Here is an 18438-nt window from a genome sequence, read left to right on the forward strand (position 1 = left end):
CTGCCCTGAGAACTTAGAAGCTAGGCAAGCCTCTGCGTCCAAGGGCCTGCAAGCCAGTTACTAGCTGCTTGAGTTCTGGCCATATTGGGATTCAGAGACAGACACATTGTAACTGCCATCAGCATCGAAACTGATGGACGAAAGTAGGGATAGTGCTTAAGGATCTTTCCTCTACCACTGGGGGTAAAGATTTAATCACTTTAAGAAACTAAATAGATTCCTTGTCTGTATGCTTGTTGTTGCTCAGTCCTGTCTGACTTTCTGTGACCCCATGTACTGCAGCATACCAGGCTTCCCTGACCTTCACTGTCTCCCGGAGTTTGCGCAAAATCATGTGCATTGAGTCAGTGATCCAACCATCTCCGCCTCTGCTGTCCCTTTCTTCTCCCGCCCTTCATCTTTCCCAGCATCAGGGTGTTTCCCAGTGAGTCGGCTCCTCGCATTGGGTGGACAAAATATTATCTTCATGGTAGAACATGTTAACAGTTTCATAGGGATGGTGTGTGATGAAATTAAGTGAGATACTATGTATAAATCCCCTAGTGCTGAGCACTTATGAATGAATAATTTTAGATGCTGTTAGCTCTTAGGTTATGGATTATTTACTTATGCGTGTATGCTTAGTCACTCAGTGGTGTCTGACTCTCTATGACCCCGTGGACTGCAGCCTGTCAGGCTCCTCTGTCCATGGGAATTCTCCAGGCAGGAATACCAGAGTGGATTGCCATGCCCTCCTCCAGGAAATCTTCCTAACCCAGGGATCAAACCCAGGTCTCCTGCACAGCAGGCGGATTATTTACTGTCTGAGCCACCAGGGAAGCCCAAGAATACTGGAGTGGTAGCCTGTCCCTTCTCCAGGGCATCTTCCCGACCCAGGAATTGAACCGGGGCCTCCTGCAATTGCAGCCGGATTCTTTGCCAGCTGAGCTTCCAGGGTGTGTGTGTGTGTGTAAATTGGACCTAAGAAGACTGGAAGGTATTATAATAGTGTTACAGCACAGGGCTGTCAACAGAACTTGCTGTGGCTTGGGGATATTCTGTGCCTCTGCTGTCCACTGGGCATACGTGCGTATTGAACACTGTGGCTAGTGCAGCTGAGGAATCAGATTTTAATTTAATTAATCTGTAAATTTAGATAGCTGCTTGTGGATGGGAGCTGCCATCAAGGACTGCAAGATGGAAGATATTTTAGGTGTTATCTGATCTAAACCTATTGTTACAGGGGATAATATACATAATTCGGAAAGATATGAAATGACACGCGCAGGGTTTCACAACTGCTAAGGGGGCTGAACCAACATTTTGATCAGACTCCAATTATCCAAATCAAGGCATCATAACAAAATTTAGACTTAAGACAAGGGCAGGTTAACAAAAAATACAGGGCCAGATCTTCCTAACTCTAAAGTGTTAGTCGCTCAGTTGTGTCTGACTCTTTGCGACCCTATAGACTGTAGCCTGCCAGGCTCCTCTGCCCATGGGATTCACCAGGCAAGAATATAGGAGCGGGTTGCCATTCCCTTCTCCAGGGGATCTTCCTGACCCAGGGATCAAACACGGGTCTCCTGCATTGCAGGCAGGTTCTTTACCATATAAGCCGCCAGGAAAGCCCTCCAAACTCTAATAAAAGTTATCGTTATTATCAGTACCATGAATCTCTTTACCTTCCAATTTCTGAGCACCTACTCTTTGCTTGGCAGAGAATAGCAGAGGAGTTTTTTTCACTTTTTTATTTTTTATTGGGGTTTAGCCTATTAACAATGTTGTGGTAGTTTCAGGTGAACAGTGAAGGGACTCAGCCATAGGTAAACATGTATCCATTTTCCCCCAACACCCCTCCCAACTAGGCTAATACATAACACTGAGTTCCATGTGCTGTGCAGTAAGTCCTTGTTGATTATCCATTTTAAATACAGCAGTGTGTACATGTCCATCCCGAAGCCCATAACTATCTCTTCCTTCCCCCATCCAGGCCCCCTGGCAACCATAAGTTTGCTCTGTAAGTATGAGTGTCTTTCTGTTTTGTTCAGTTCAATTCAGTTGTTTAGTCGTGTCCAAACCTTTGTGACCTTGTCCATCACCCATTCCCAGATCTTGCTTAGATTCATGTCCATGGAGTCAGTGATGATGTCTGCTACTTCTGTTTTGTAGGTAAGTTCATTTGCATCATTTCTTCTTAGATTTCACATATAAGGGATGCAAAAGACTGTTCTTTTGACCTCTATGCTAAAATGCCTCCCTGCCCGACTGTAAAACTTCTACTGAAACCCCCTGTATCTTTTAAAAAATATTTATTTATGAGTTTGTCTGGTTGTGTCGGGTCCTAGCTGCGCATCGTGTGGGAGGCGTGTGGGATCTTAGCTCCCCGTCAGGGATGGAGCCTGCATCCCCTGGATTGCATGGTGGATTCTTAACCACTTGGCCACCAGGGAAGTCCCATAACCCCTGTATCTTTGCAGGATTTATCCTGCGTGCTTTGGGGCATGCGTATCTTACAAAGGCCTCCGATGTGCTAGTCATCTCGTGGCTCCTCTGATGGACTGATGGACGCCATGCCATTGATCTGAGTGGTCAGTGTACTGCTCTGTGGAACGTCTGGATGGTCTAGATCTCTGCAGACAATGTTTTGGCAAAGGATGAAAGACTTCCCAGGTGGTGCTAGTGGTAAGGAACCTGCCTGCCAGTACAGAAGACGCAGGTTCCATCCCCAGGTCGGGAAGATCCCCTGGAGGAGGGCACGGTGACCCACTCTAGTATTCTTGCCTGGAGAATCCCATGGGCAGAGGAATCTGATGGGCTATAGTCCAGGGGGGTTGCAGAGAGTCAGACAGGACTGAAGTGACTTTGAATGCATGTACCACTGTAAGTTTGGAGACAAGCTTATCAACTAAACTACGCCATCTAGTTTAGCATCTAAAGCTCAGCTATTTATAAATCCAAGGGACTTGCCTGATAGTCCAGTTGTTGAGTCCATGCTTCCATTGCCTGCACAGGGAACTAAGATTCTGCATGCCACATGGCAGCCAAATATATATATATAAATATAAATCCATCTTCAGCTCATAGGCCACTCAGAGAAGACCAGAGTGATCTGCAGTTGGCTGATCTCTGATTTAACCCTTTAAAATTTTAAGGGTGGTATTAATGTCTGCCATCTTTTCAAGATGAAATACTGATATTGACTTACTGTCTCATCCAGGAGAGGGGATAGTTTCAGAGCTCTCACTTGCCCTCTGCTTTGATAGCTCTCACCCTACCGGCCAGGGACCCATCACGTACCTTCAGTTGCTTGTGTCTGACTCTTTGTGACCCCATGGACTGCAGCACACCAGGCTTTCCTGTCCTTCACTCTCTCCCAGAGTTTGCTCAAACTCATGTCCATTGAATCAATAATACCATCCAACCGTCTCATCCTCTGTCCCTCTCCTCCTCCTCCTGTCCTCAATCTTTCCTAGATACAGGGTCTTTTCCCTTGAGTCAGCTGTTCATGTCAGGTGGACCCATTGTGGGACTGGGCCAAATGCCAGGTGTATCTATTCCATGGATACGTGCAGGGACCAGGGAAAGGACCACTCAGGGATGCTGAGGAAGGTCTGGGCGGCACATCATAGCATTCACCTCCCAGGATTGGGAGACTTTACCATATTTCATTTTTTAATAAAGCTATGTCTATAGAGCTTTGCTGAATCCATAATTTGAGCTTTGACAAGCACCATCAGAAGCAAACACTGCCTGAAAGAAAAGAAGCATTTTCAGCTAAAAAAAAAAGCCAGTTGACAGAACTAGGGTAGGATGCAGAAACCTTTTTGTCTATTAGACAAAGAAGGGGTGGCATGAAGAGGAGGTGGGACTGAGAGGCGGGGGGGATCTAGCCTAGCAAACCACTAGAAAGAAATCTTTTTTACAGCAGCCCCAGGAATCTTGTTGAGACCTCATAACGTAACGAAAACCAGGAAAACAACACTCTATGCTAAGTGTCTCTTTTGCTGTTTTACAGACTGGGGTAAGATTTTATGAGCTATTTGGTTTTCCCTTTGGACGCCTCTTTAGAAGTTCCTGGTTCTTCAGCCAGTTAGTTTAACTTTGGGCTAGAGAGAGAGAGGACTCCAAAATGGGATAGTAACTGTTCAGGCTTTCTGACGGCAGTCCCTAGATGTCGACCCCAGCAGGGGCTTAGCTAACTCACAGATGAGTTTGCCAACAGGATATCTACACCTGGGTCCCTTGGTTAGAAAGATCAAGTCTGTTGCCTATGGGAGGATGACACTGGGGAGGGGGGAGCGTCCCTCAAGGTCTTCAGTGAGTTCTGGCAAGGAACAAGACCTCAGATAATAGTTAAACGTTTCCTGGGTGCTGAGCCAGCCACAAAAATATGGAGTTTTAAGTTCTAACAACTTAAAATATCTTCCCCTTTCAGGATGATTTGACCATAAAAATGGAAAGGAAATGGAAGCCCACCTCCATTCCCTGTCTACAGAGGGAAAAAAAAAAGAGAAAAAACAACAGCCTCTTCCTGGGTAGTTCTTTGGTCAAACTCTAGGGCTGACAGTGATCCACAGAACACTGGTCATTAGTTTAAAAAAACAAGAACTCATCCTGATCGTCAGTGTGCTTCTCCAGTTATTTAAGGGATTTCAGAGCCCATGAGGGGACTTCCCTGGTGGTCCAGTGGTTAAGAATCTGCCTGCTAATTCAGGGGACTTGGGTTCCATCCCTGGTCCGGGAAGATCCCACGTGCGGAAGGGCAGTTACGCCCATGTGACACAACTCCTGAGCCCAAGCACCTAGAGCCCGTGCTTCTCAACAAGAGAAGTCACCACAGTGAGGAGCCTGCAAAGCATGACCGGGGAGGAGCCCCAGCTAGAGAAAGCCTGCAGGCAGCATGGGAGACGCACCTCAGCCAAATATATACATAGATAAAATGCAGCAACTGTTTAAACCAAGTACACGCGTCAGGCGTCTCTTAGATGGTGATTTTCCAATGGAAAGCATCAAGCTAGGGGGTGTATCAGCACTCCAAGTTGCAGATGGATCCTCGACCCATTTGGACCCTCTCGTTAAGTCAATTCCATCCTTAGGTAGATTTTCTGCTTCAGGTAGTAAATAAAAACATCTGTTTAATGTTCACCGAGATACCACATGATCTCCTATGTTGAAGAGACATGAACTGCATAAAAACTGACCTCAATCCTCTTCTCACTCAGAGGCTCTGAGTTGATTTCTGTGTCCAGGAAGGCAATATTTTGTTGACCTTGGCCAAATAGAGCTTGGCGGTTGCAAGAATAGTAGGACATTTTCAATACTGTCCAAAAGGCTTCTGTGTAACGTGATGAAAGGGCCTATGAGCAGACTCTGTTCCCATCACTAAACTTTTCTAAGCCTCCCTTTTCTACATGACTTCTAAAGTTGGAACAATACTTTTTCATGGTCAACATCATAAGACTTTTCTGTGTGTGAGAAGTACTTCTGATGATACTAAGTGAAAGAGTTAGTTGCTCAGTTTTGTCTGACTCTTTGCAACCCTCATGAACTGTAACCTGCCAGGTTCCTCTGTCCACGGAATTCTCCAGGCAGGAATTCTGGAATGGATAGCCATTCTCCTTGCCAGGGGATCTTCTGCACCTGTGATCAAACCAGGGACTCCTGCATTGCAGGCAGATTCTTTACCATCTGAGCCAGGGAAGTGGCATGTTAATATAAGATCTAGTTTTTATTATTATAATCATTTAATTCAGTACTGGCTTTCAAGTTGCAAAACATCAATTTATATTCCATATATATGTATTCACATGTGAAATTTGTTTTTCTGAGTTACTTCATTCTAACAGACTCTGATGCTGGGAGGGATTGGGGGCAGGAGGAAAAGGGGGCGATGGGAGGATGAGATGGCTGGATGGCATCACCAGTTCAATGGAAGTGAGTCTGAGTGAACTCCGGGACATGGTGATGGACAGGGAGGCCTGGCGTGCTGCGATTCATGGGGTCTCAAAGAGTCAGACACGACTGAGCAACTGAACCGAACTGAACAGGCTCTAAGTTCATCCACCTCACTAGAACTGACTGAAACGCATTCCTTCTTATAGCTGAATAATATTCCATTGTATTTATGTTCCACACGTTCTTTACCCATTCTTTTGTCAGTGGGCATCTAGGTTGCTTTCCTGTTCAGCTGTGGTAAATAGTGCCTCAGGGCAGGAATAGAGAGGCACACACAGAGAACAGACTTTGGACACAGCGGGGGAAGGAGAGGGTGGGAAGAACTGGGAAAGTAGTGTTAACATATGTACACGGCTGTGTGTAAAGTAGATAACCGGTGTGAGGCCACTGCGCAGGCACAGGCAGCTCAGCCCAGTGCCCTTTGGTGACCTAGAAGGGTGGGGGGTTGGGTAGAACTTCAAGAGAGGAGGGTGTATACGACTGATTTGTGTTGTTGGATGGCAGAAATCAACACAATATTCAGAAGTGATTATCCTCCAATTAAAAGAAAAGTGTCAAGTTATATGAAGGGGGGAGGGAGAGAAAATAGTGAGGAAGGGGCAGAGAGAGAGATGACTTTAACAGAAAGTCAACAAAATGTTTAACAAGGCTCAGTGTGATTTTATTACACTCCTTGATGGCTTTATGCTCATAAAGCATGACACCCACTGTCTGCTCGATTGTGTATGTTGCTGTGCTCAGCTCTCTACAGGACCACAAGTTACTTGCTCAGGACTGTAATCTATAAGGAGATGATATCTACATAACTTTCCCTGTATAAGATCATTCACAAACCGATTTTGGAAGAACATCAATAAATGCTTTTGAGCTTTGTTTAAAGTGGAATCAGTTGTATATGTGATTTTAGTTCAAACCTTGGAGGGAGAAAGTGCTATTCTAAATAGCCCCGGTTTATTAAATTAGAAACACAAAGACATCACTTGCAATAGGATAATAAAGTTGGAGAGGAACTTTAATATTATTTAATTTTTTTGAGAAGTAAAGCATCTGAGGGCTGTTAAAATTAATTAACTGTTTAGTAGCAAAACAGACAGGGGCTCTGCCTGCCTTGCTCACTGCTGTGTTCCTCCCTCCAGGAGCACTGGTCCTCAGCCAGGGGGCATTTTGTCCCCCCATAAATGCCCCAGGGGACATTTAACAAGGTCTGGAGACATTTTTGGTTGTTACAAGTGGGAATGGGGGATAAAAGTGTTACTGGCATCTAGAGGCCAGGAATAATGCTAACCATGCTACCCTGCCCAGGACTGCCCCTGAGGCAAAAAGGGTGACTTGGCCCAAAGGTCAAGGGTTCAGAGGTTAAGAAGCCCTGCCCTAGAGAGAAAAAAATTCAGTGGGCAGATCACTGCATTCCCAAGGTCTAAGAAGCAGGTACTAGCTAGCATATGCAAACTCAACAGGAATGGTGTCAGTAGCCAGGGGTAAAAATTGGTTCTTTTCAGGGCCAGGGAAAAGATGAAGGAAAAGGGAAGGAAGAACGAGAAAGAGAGAGATACAGAAAGAAAATTCATTCTTTTAAATATATTGGGCTGGCCAAAAAGTTTGTTCAAGAAAGGAAGGAAGGAAAGAAAGAAAAAAAGAAAAGAATTCTTTTAGATATATTGGACTGTCCATAATGTTCATTTGAGAAAGAAAGAAACTCATTCTTTTAAAATCAGGCTGGCCAAAAAGTTTGTTCAGGAAAGAAGGAAGAAAAGCCAAACAGAAAGAAAGACAGAAAGCATATTTAAAAAAATATATTGGGCTGACCAGAAATTTCATTTGAGAAATGTAGGAAAGAAGGAAGGAAGAAAGAAAGAAAGAAAGAAAACCTCATTCTTCTTTTAAATTGGGTTGGTCAAAAAGCTTGGATTTTTTGCCATTAGAGCTTATGGAAAACCCAAAGGAAATTTTTGGCCAACCCAGTATAAAGCACAGATACACATACAATATATAAATGGATATACAGTATATCTGTGACACTAGCAATTTCATGGAGAAGAGGGGCAACTAGGAAAAGTCAGAAGAAGTTTTCTTGGAAAAGAGTGATACTGAAAAGAAAAAAGGCTGGAAAACACTGCTGTAGCATGGCGCCACTCTGTCTTCCCCCCAGCCTCTGTAGGGCCCCTGGCATCGGGAACAAGTGCCCTGCCTCTTCCGCTACCGTTGCCAACTGTATGTTGAAACCAGGATGCAGCTCTCGAGTGTTTCTCGGCCTGCTCCCTTTCATTCTGGAAGCAGAGACATGGCGGCAGGTCCCTCCGCAATGGCCTAGCCTTTGTTTTCTGTGAATTAAAGACAAAAAGATACAGGACTTTGACGAGGGGGCCAGGAAGGGTGAGAAAGAGCTTGAAGGAACAGTGTGTTGTGAAAAGTGAAAGTGTTAATTGCTCAGTTGGGCCCGATCCCATGTATGTTGGCCATCCCCCAAATCAGGGACCATTAGGACAGGGGAAGGTTGCCCCAGATTTCCAGCAGCTTGAGTGTTGTTTCCTGAGACACTGGGGGTGGCCAAAGTTGGATGGTCAGTGAGTACATCGACCTCATGAAGTGAATCATGAGAATGTTTTTATTGTTTGGTTTTTCTCAACCCATCTGTGAGTTCCTAGGTTGTTGCTGTTCAGTCACTAAGTCATGTCTGGCTCTGTGACCCCATGGACTGCAGCACACCAGGCTTCCCTATCCTTCACTATCTCCCGGAGTTTGTGCAAACTCGTGTCCATTGAGTTGGTGGTGATATCTAACCATCTCATCGTCTGTTGCCTGCTTCTTCTTTGGCCTTCAGTATTTTCCAGCATCAGACTCTTTTCCAATGATTTCACATCAGTGACCAAAGTACTGAAGCTTCAGCTTCAACATCAGTCTTTCCAGAGAATATTCAGGACTGGTTTCCTCTAGGATTGACTGGTTTGGTCTTGCTGTCTAAAGGACTCTCCAGAGTCTACAGCACCACAGTTAGAAAGCATCAGTTCTTCAGTTCTTAGTCTTCTTTATGGTCCAACTCTCTTATCTGTACGTGACTATTGGAAAAACCATAGCTTTGACTATCCGGACCTTTGTCAGCAAAGTGATGTCTCTGCTTTTTAATATGCTGCCTAGGTTTGTCATTGCTTTCCCTCCAAGGAGTGAGAGTCTTTAAATTTCATGGCTGCAGTCACCCTCCACAGTGATTTTGGAGCCCAAGAAAATAAAATCTGTCACTGTTTCCACTTTTTCCCCTTTGATTTGCCATGAAGTGATGGGACAAGATGACTCTTTTAATTTATGAAAAAGCTGTAGCTTATGAAAAACTGTCATAGCTAAATATTCTCCCAGCAGGTTAAGTCTGAGTTACCTTTTTTTGGGTTTTCGCGCATCTTTTCATGGCCAATAGTGCGATCCTATTGGAAAATGCTACTTGGATGTTTTAATTTTCAATTGAGATTTAGTAAGTATGTTTTGATTCCTTTGGGATTTGTGCGTGACCCCAACCCATCTTCTGTTTGAATTTATTAACATCACTTTGTGGCTTCCAGAAGCAAGTTTGGGGCTTCAAATAAGCAAAGCTGAGTTTCTACAGATGAGTGAGTAGTTTGAGGGACATCTCAAATCTAAGTGCATAGTCCAGCATCCATGGGATGTGAGAGGTCTATCTGTCGGCATGGCTGGAGGTGGGCTTCCCCGGCAGCTCGGTGGTGAAGGATTTGCCTGACGGTGCAGGAGATGCGGGCTCGATCCCTGGGTCAGGAGGATGCCCTGGAGAAGGAGATGGCACCCCACTCCAGTATTCTTGCCTGGAAAATCCCACGGATAGAGGAGCCTGGCGGGCTATAGTCCATGAGGTCGCAAAGAATCTGACACAACTTAGTAACTGAACAATAACAAATGACTGGAAGCATGTCTCAGCCCAGAGAGGTGTCTGGAGGTGCATGTAGAGAACGTTCAGCTAGGAGTTTAAGGGTGGGGAGTGAATGTTGAAGCGGTATTTTGGTATCCTTTTCCCCACATTCCCTCTCCCAACATGGAACTCATGTTGACTTTATCCGTAACACTGCCTATTAAGCCACAAAACCTCGAGAAACAGGGCAGTAAAAAATAATGAAATGCAATATTCAGGATACATGGAAAAGCAATGATTTACTTTAATCCCAGGGACCAGCAATAATACACCTGCCTTGGAACGGAGGATGGCATAATGTTGGCATAACATTGGGGTTTAATCATTTTTGACCACATTTTATAGACCCTTTCCTGTAATTAATGCTAAATAAAGTCAACATCTTCTCCACCTGCTGCTGTGTTCGTGGCTTTCATGGAGTGCGTCCACTCTCCTTCATTAACCAGGCTGTCACGGTTCTTGTTTAACTCGTGCTACTTTGGGTTTTTTTCCCTTCGGTAATCTCCAGGACTGTCACATGAACCGTCTGTGGTGTGTAGGGCTTTCCATTATTTTCTTAAGAGGAGTTGAGATAATTGGAAGTCAGGGCCACCCATCCCATAGCTGTGATCATTAAGGCCATTTCTGCAGAGCTGAAGCCTGAGTACATGGTCTCCCTCAAAGCTTTGGAATACGTTTTCTGTCATCTTTATTTTTAATTAAAATATTTAGCCCACAAGCGCCTACTGTAGAGCGCAGGGGACTCTACTCACTGCTCTGTAGCAGCCTAAGTGGGAAAAGAATTTGGAAAAGAGTAGATGCGTGTATGTGCGTCATCGAACCACTCTGCTGTATGCCTGAAACTAACACAACCTTGTTAGTCACTACACTCCAACACCAAATGAAAAATTGTAAATTAATTGATCAACATGAATGGCTGCTCCTACACACACGCATTACTATTCTTTTATTCTCTGTGTATCTTTCTTAGGTAGAGTCTTGAAGCACCTAGAGTTTTCCTAGAGAGCTAAGTATTCTCCATTTTCATGTAAATATTAGCTGTTTCTGTCACATGGGGTCGGTGTCTTGCTTCAAGGATTATTGGGTCACTGCTTAGAGACCCTGGTCCAAGATCTCACCATGAAATAAAGGCCAGGCAGCTTGTAGAACGTAAGCTTGCAGTTTTGGAAACGGAAGATCGTCACTGCAGTCTTTATCTGTTCTGAGCTGTATCGAGAGGAAAAGCAGTGCAAGAGCAACATGGACATTCATTTTGCAGGATCAAGGCTAACCCACAGAGACCCCACCGTATTCCTGAGTTTAGAGATGTGCGCACGTGTGTGTGTGTGCGCATGTGTGTTTGCTTTGGGGGAAGAGTGGTGAAAGCTATAAAAACCATTAGCAATTCCTAGTTGATTCACATCAATCTCAACATTTATCACAATCTCGCCTAGATTCTTACACTGTGTTAGACCGCATCGAGGCGATTAATTCACACAGGGGGCTGTTTATTTAATTGTAGTAATGGTATAGAAAGCCAACATGTTCTAATCTCCTATTTTTCAGTTTTAAAATCCCAATTGGTGAATGGTAAGCAAGGCTGCTAGTTTTATAGCTTCGTGAATTAGTTCAGCTGAAAAATATTCTGCCTGTTTCCATTTGGGAGACAGCAGGTCGGGGGCCTGGGGGTATGGGGAGGGCAGGGCTGGTTTGCCTGCACTAATCAGTTCTTGGCCTCTAGCAATTCTCTGTGGCAGAAGAAAGGGAAGAGATAATTGTTCCCCTTAATCATGGCATCAATGACTGCATTTAGAAGCCTCTCCTTCAAGGCTGACCAGATTTCCCAGAGAATATTCTCAGCCCTTCACTGATCTGATTTGAAGCAAATGAATGTTACGAGAATATCCGCTAGCAGGGTTCTGTTTGCCTGGGACTATCAGAGACCAGGAAGCTCCAGCGGCTTCAGATGGTGACCTTTCTCGTATCTGTCACCAGGCCGTCAATGAGGGTGGCTTTCTGCATCTTCGCAATGGGGTCTCCTGGCAGGAATGACCGAGGGGTAGCAACCCAAGGCCACTTTCATTATTCCTCCTTCTCTCCCTGACTCGGCTTCCCGCCCTTTGCTGCTGTGTCGTTGACATCTGAAATTGCGGATTTGTGACTTTAGGAATGGATGGGTGAGAAGAAACACAGAGGAGAGAAAGGAAAGAACACAGAGGCCATGTGGTTGCCATCTTCCTGGAAGGAATTTGCAGTGTTTGTGGGCACCTGGCAATACTTGCCAAGGAAATGCTTAGCTCTAACTTTTTTTTTCTCTTTGAGCTATCAGTACTGGACGGTCTATGTCTTTGGGTTCAGTGGAAATTGAGCTGAATTTTCATGCGACCATAGTTCAGGAACTCAATTTTGCCAACAGATCCTGAAAAATACACTAGCCTACTCACAATTCCTATTTCCTGAGATACTTCCCCAATCCTTTGAGATACACCTCTTCCAGGAAGCCTTCCTGACCACCCCTCCTCAGCAGGTGACTCCCTCTCCTGGATATTGTGGGGGGTTTACTGATTGGCCTCTAAGTTTAACTCACCTTGTTTATTTTTGCAAGAATGTTAATTTTCCTGGTGATAAACATGTGTTTGCCTGTTAGTTTCCAGAGAAAGAGGAGCGCTTAAGAAAGTCTAAGAAAATAAAACTTTGGTTTATAGCCTGGGGTTGGAATGAGAAGGGGTGTCCTTATCTAGTCAAAACTGCTTGGATTGAAAGCTAACTCTAACTAGGACTTCCTAGTTGAGTGCACATGGTCAGTCGTACGGTCAGATCTGAGTCTTCTTGACCCCATGGACTATAGCCCACCAAGCTCCTCTGTCCATGGGATTTCCCAGGCAAGAGTACTGGAATGGGTTGCTATGCCCTCCTCCAAGGGATCTTCCTGACCCAGGGATCGAACCCAAGTCTCTTGAGTCTCCTGCATTGGTTGGCAGATTCGTTACCACTGTGCCACCTGCGGAGCTCCATCATGAGGTTAAATGAGTTCGCTGTGCTCTGCTGTGCTCAGTCGCTTTAGTCGTGTCCGACCCTTTGCAGCCCCATGGACCGTGGCCCACCAGGCTCCTCTGCTCATCGGATTCTCCAGGCAAGAACACTGGAGTGGGTTGCTGTGCCCCTCCCCAGGGGATCTTCCTGACCCAGGGATTGATCTCATGTCTTCTGCAGCTCCTGCACTGCGGGCAGATTCTTTACCACTGAGCCACCAAGGAAGCCTAAATGGGTTAATCTGTATGTAAAAGGTTTAGGGTGTTGCTTGCCTGCTGACCACACAGCAAGCCCTGTGTAAGCCTGGACTACTGGTCACTGATCTCGACGATGCTGTAATGTCCATCTCCCCTTGTCTAGCCCTTCCTTTCTGCATTGGCTGCCAGAGCGTCCAGTGATGTCGCATAGAGCAATGGATTGGATGCACCTGGCTTAGCCTCACCTCAGTGTTGCGTCTGTGTTTGTCATTTTGTTCACTTTGTTTTTCTAATTTATTTTCATGCATTTTAAATTTTTTGATATTATATGCAGTTTTCTAAACTGACATAAGCCCTTTTTGAAACAAAATGGGCACCATTCATAGCTCATCAAGCTTTCTATTTTCAGAGGTCTTTGCATCCACATGGCTTTCCTCTCCCACCACATGGTAGCAACACAAAGGCAGAAATTATATTTTAACTTACTTATTTCCCTGACTGCTCTTTGAATTTCTTTCTTGTATGTGATAAGATTGAGTAATTTGTTTGCTAGATGTTACTAAGCTCTTGTCTTTTTTACGAGTTTCTCTTATTGATGTATATAAATTGCCTGGGTTTTGTTTTGTTTTGTTTTTGCTTTTGATTCATCTCATTTTCTTTAAGTTGATGCAAAGAAGTATCATGATGTCCTTTAGGCTTGATCCAGTGTGTTCGTTTAAGACTTGAGTTTTTCTCATAATGTCTATGATAACATACCCCACAAACAAGCCAGACAGAGTAGGAATCCTGTACTCCAATGGAAAACAGCTTCCAGTTGATTTCATTCAACCACTGCTTTTACTAAACAGTTAGGTGCCGCTTGAGGTTGACGATAAAATCAAACTCGGTGCTGTTTATTTCAAGTCCGCTCTTCTTGCCAGGGGTGCACTGATTTGAAAATGCTCCTTTACTTTGTTTTAGGTCCTGGAGTAGCATCTCTGTTATGTTCCCTGGGATTGCAGTAATTCCCCTACATATGAACAAGTTCTGTTCTGCGAGTGTGTTCATAAGTCCAGTTTTTTCCTAAGTCCAACACAGTTAGCCTAGGTACCCAACTAATGGGCTTCTCAGGTGGCACTAGTGGTAAAGAAGCTGCCTGCCAGTGCCAGAGACACAAGAGACTCGGGTCTGCTCCCTGGGTAGAAAAGACCCCCCTGGGGAAGGGCACGGCACCCACTCCAGTACTCTTACCTGGAGAATCCCATGGACAAAGGAGCCTGGTGGGCTACAGTCCAGAGGGTGGCAAAGAGTTGGACACAACTGAAACGACCTTAGCACACTCACTGATAAAAGAGCACCCTAAACACTTGACTTTCTGAATTCAACTTGGGTTTTATTTTCTATTTTTCCAAATAGCCTATGGAAGTAAACATAAGCTTCGGTGACCTTGCAGTCATCCTCCAGCCTCTGTTTCAGACATGAGATGAAGAGAGGCAAGGTGGGGATGGGAGAGCCCCGAACCCCCACCTGATCACCCAGCTCCTAGGGTCTCCTTATGACCCTGGTTCAAATTGCCTTAATTTTCCACAGGGAAGCTGACAGGCAAAGGCCTCTTTTGGAAAGGGGTTTTTCACAGTGGACTTTGCTCAAACTTGGCAAATAATTAACTTTTCATCCTCTCATAAAATCGAGACTGTGGCTGGTTCAAAGCCCAGGACCCCGGGCCTTAATTGAGTTAACTCGGTTTTCCACCCCTGTGAAGGACCCTTCCAAACCATAACGTTTGGCGAGGGCTGCCCTTCCTGGCCAGAACATAAGCGTCCATTGAGAGGAAGATCGCAGACTCAGGGCTGTGGCACGCAAATTGGACCTGAGTGGAAAATGGGACGCTCTCCTCAGGGGACAAAACACTTTCTGTGTCCTGCGCTTTCACGTTCAGCCTGAATGCATCTCCGCTCTGTGCCGGCCCAGAGCACAGACACGGGCAGTCCCCAGCTCCGGGCCGGCGCACCTGGCCCTCCCGCCCGCGTCTGCACCTCTGGGACCTCCTTCACCTGGAATGAGAGCGCTCGCCTCTCCTCTCTGCTTGCCTGCCTGCCCGTTACCTCCTTTTATTGTTCAAAGTCTCTGTCTATGTGTTTGTGCTTTGCTGGGCGCTCGCGTTCTCTAATCGCAGTTACTCTCGCTGTGGCTCACGGGCTCAGTTGCCCTGAGGCGAGTGAAGCCTTCCCCAGTCAAGGACTGAACTCACATCCCCTGCTCCGGCAGGCAGATTCTTAGCCCCTGGACCACGGGTGAGATCCCTGGCCATTGTCTCTTTGCAGACCTCAGTGGCCCTCTGTAGCTCCTGCACCTTGCTTTACGGGCTTGCTTCATATCCCTTCTACATAGGCGCTTGTGTGCCTCGAATTCTGGAATCTGTGGATTCCGCCAACTTCAGGTGAAATGTTGTTATGCAAGTAGGAAGTCCAAATGGTTCTTGATGGAAGTCATTCTTCAAAACAGAATAAGTTGAAATGAGGCAGTCTTCTCTCTGATTGTGCGTCCAGCAACTGTGCGTACAGAGGAGCTGAACTACAGCAGGGCATGACACAAAGGGCCTGTGATTAAATGGCCGGTCCCTGTGGGCAGAGAGCTGCACTTGATAAAATCTCCTCAGAGAAATGTTAATATGTCTCGCTGTGACTATGCATTATTTCTTTTCCCTTATATTTCTTCTGATTTTTGCTTTAGGTACCTTTGTTTCCTTGTTGCTAAGGATCTAATGGCTTATGATGTCTATCTTCTTTGTGAATTGTACCTTTATCGTTAAAAATATTCATATTTATTTCATTTAAAATAGATAAATTAAAACAAAAAACAAAAGGCTTGCAATAAACTGTAAGTCCCTTGAGGGCAGAGAACTGTCTCTTCTTTATTAAGATCTCTGCTGGCTGTGTGTGACTCAGTCAGTCAGTAAATACTTGGCTGATAACAAGCGGAGGATAGGACGTCTCCCATGCCTGAAACCTGGCACAACTGAGATTTAAAAACATGGCTTTAAGTAAGTTTAAATTCTTGAAAGCTGAATTCTAGAGCAGTTGGAAGTGTTTTTCTTTTCTTTCAAAATCTTTCTGGTCTTGTATTGAGAGGCTTTTGCATTTGAGGTAATCTCTTAAAGACCACTAAAATCTACCCAACCACAGAATGTTCAGGCATGCTGAACCTTGGAATTAGTGATCCGCTGAAGGAAATGTAGAATTAAGTCCTCGTATTGAAGTTGACACTTGGGCTTCATCTCTGGGACTGTGCAGGGAAACGTCTCTCTGTGTGGGATAAGAAACATCATTTGTGAATCAAAGTCAGTAGAGGAAAACCCCGGGCTTTATTTTATTTGGATTGCATTTCTGAAAGTTTTATTTGTACCGGCTTATTTGGTCTCCCTCTGTGAACCCCATTTTGAAAGACACTGCTTGGATGGATGAAGGCTCTGAGGCGATTCTGCAGTTTGCACACGTGTGACCAGGAGGCTATACGTGTGGATTTATAAGAGTGATGAAGTTCATGGGCTTCTCTGGTGACTCAGTGGTAAAGAACCCACCTGCCAATGCAGGAGACTCAGGTTCCATCCCTGGGTTGGGAAGATCCCCTGGAGAAGAACATGGCAACCCACTCCAGTGTTCTTGCCTGAAAAATCCCCTGGCCAGAGGAGCCTGGTGGGCTGCAGTCCACGGGTCACAGAGAGTCGGACACGACCGAGTGACTAACGGTGAAGTACTCCTTGTGGGGTACCTTCCTGGAGTGCGATGGGACGGGAAGCATCCACGGAGTCAACCTGGCCTTCCTGCCGTCAGGTCCCTTTTCCTCGCTCTGTCCTGGAACCTTCTCTTCAGCTAATGCTCCCCTTTGTTTCTGTGTAACTCCCTCCCTGTTACTCCAAGTCAAACATCCTAGACTTTCAGCTCTGGTTCTTAAAAACTGCATTTTGCCAGACTTCATTCCCCAACACCCCCCTACCCCTGCCACCATTTTCTTCAACAATTTGGTCTATCAGTTTTAAGGAAAAGTACAGGAAAAGAGCATGTTGAAGGTGGCAACATTTATAGAGGGAGGAAAAGCCCTTTCTAAGAGATGGTGTCTCTGCATAAATATCAGACAGCTGGCTGTGGGTGGCAGACAGATTAGTCAGGAAATGTCTATGGTTTTTAATTAAGGGGAAAAAAAATGGAGTTGAGAATAGCTAGTTCTTCAGGATTCCATTCTTTCTGCTTCTACTTCGAACAAGGAAGTGGTGAGAAATATGTCCACTTGTGATTGGCCATATCCGAAAGCAAAGAGGAAAGTCAATTCTCTTCTATTCATCCGGAGCCCGGCTGCCATCTATGCATAAGTAAGAGGACGTGAGACTGTGATGCATGGAGCAGGTGAGGATGCAGAGAGTATTGAAGGTGCTCGTAGGGGACGATGGGGAGCTGGAAGGGAATGCCGATGGCGCTGCCGCTGCTGAGGACAATGACGGTACCGTCGATGACGAGGATGACAGTAACGACTGTCCTCCCTCGAGTCCGTGTTACCTGCCAAGCTCCTTCACGTGCTTTAATTCATCAAATCCGGCAGCAACCCGACCCAGTAGGTTCCAGTCTTCACCCACTTTTACAAATGAAAGGTTATTTTGTGTAAATTGCAGAGTCTGCATCCACAGTTGAAGTCTTCTGACTGGAGAGCTTACGTTCTTAGCCAGGGCGAGACCGAGGGAGCCCGCTGCGTTTCTTTTTCTCACTTTTCACTTCAAGTCCTCTCCTTTATTTTAGCAAGACATGCCCATCTGACCCTGATTCTTTTCTTCAGGAATAATTTTGTTTAGAGCTGGGTCTTCCCTAGTGGTTCAGTGGTTAAGACTCTGCACTTCCAATGCAGAGGGTGCAGGTTCGAACCCTGGTCAGGGAACTGAGATCCCACATGTCATGCATCCAGTCAATCGATCAGTCAGTCAGTTCCATATAAATTAGGAAGTGTCTGGAGTGTGTGGGGGTTCGGGCAGTTCCTCCCGCAAACAAGAGCATGAAGGCAGCTGCGTGCACCCAGCCTGGCCCGAGGCAGAGACGGGCTTGGGGATGTGTCCCTTCCTGCTTCATGGTATGTGAACATCTCCTTCGAACTCTCATCCTCTGCAACCCGGATCCTGCCAGAGAAAACCTTCCCTCCATTCTGGTCAGCTACTATCCCGTCAGTCTGAGATGAGCATCATTCAAGCTGATGGATAGTCAGCCATCAGGCCCCTTGGGGACAAACCTCCAGTCTCTCCCAGCTTTCTGTCAGTGCACTGCTGCACTCAGAGTGGCTGGGTTTGCAGTCAGAGCTCAAAGAGTCTCCGTTATGTGAGGATCTCTAAACTGGGAGTGACCACAACTCGGCTTCCTT

The 18438-nt window shown here is 45.6% G+C and overlaps 1 non-coding gene across 1 annotated transcript; it reads left to right on the forward strand.

Annotated features, from left to right (window-relative positions):
- The first annotated feature begins 17891 nt into the window (after positions 1-17891).
- Positions 17892-17964, forward strand: TRNAG-UCC (transfer RNA glycine (anticodon UCC)). Its single transcript has one exon. It is a non-coding gene; the product is annotated as a tRNA-Gly (tRNA).
- The last annotated feature ends 474 nt before the right edge of the window (positions 17965-18438 follow it).

The sequence above is a fragment of the Capricornis sumatraensis genome, chromosome 8, assembly GCF_032405125.1.
Source record: "Capricornis sumatraensis isolate serow.1 chromosome 8, serow.2, whole genome shotgun sequence".
Lineage (NCBI taxonomy): Eukaryota > Metazoa > Chordata > Mammalia > Artiodactyla > Bovidae > Capricornis > Capricornis sumatraensis.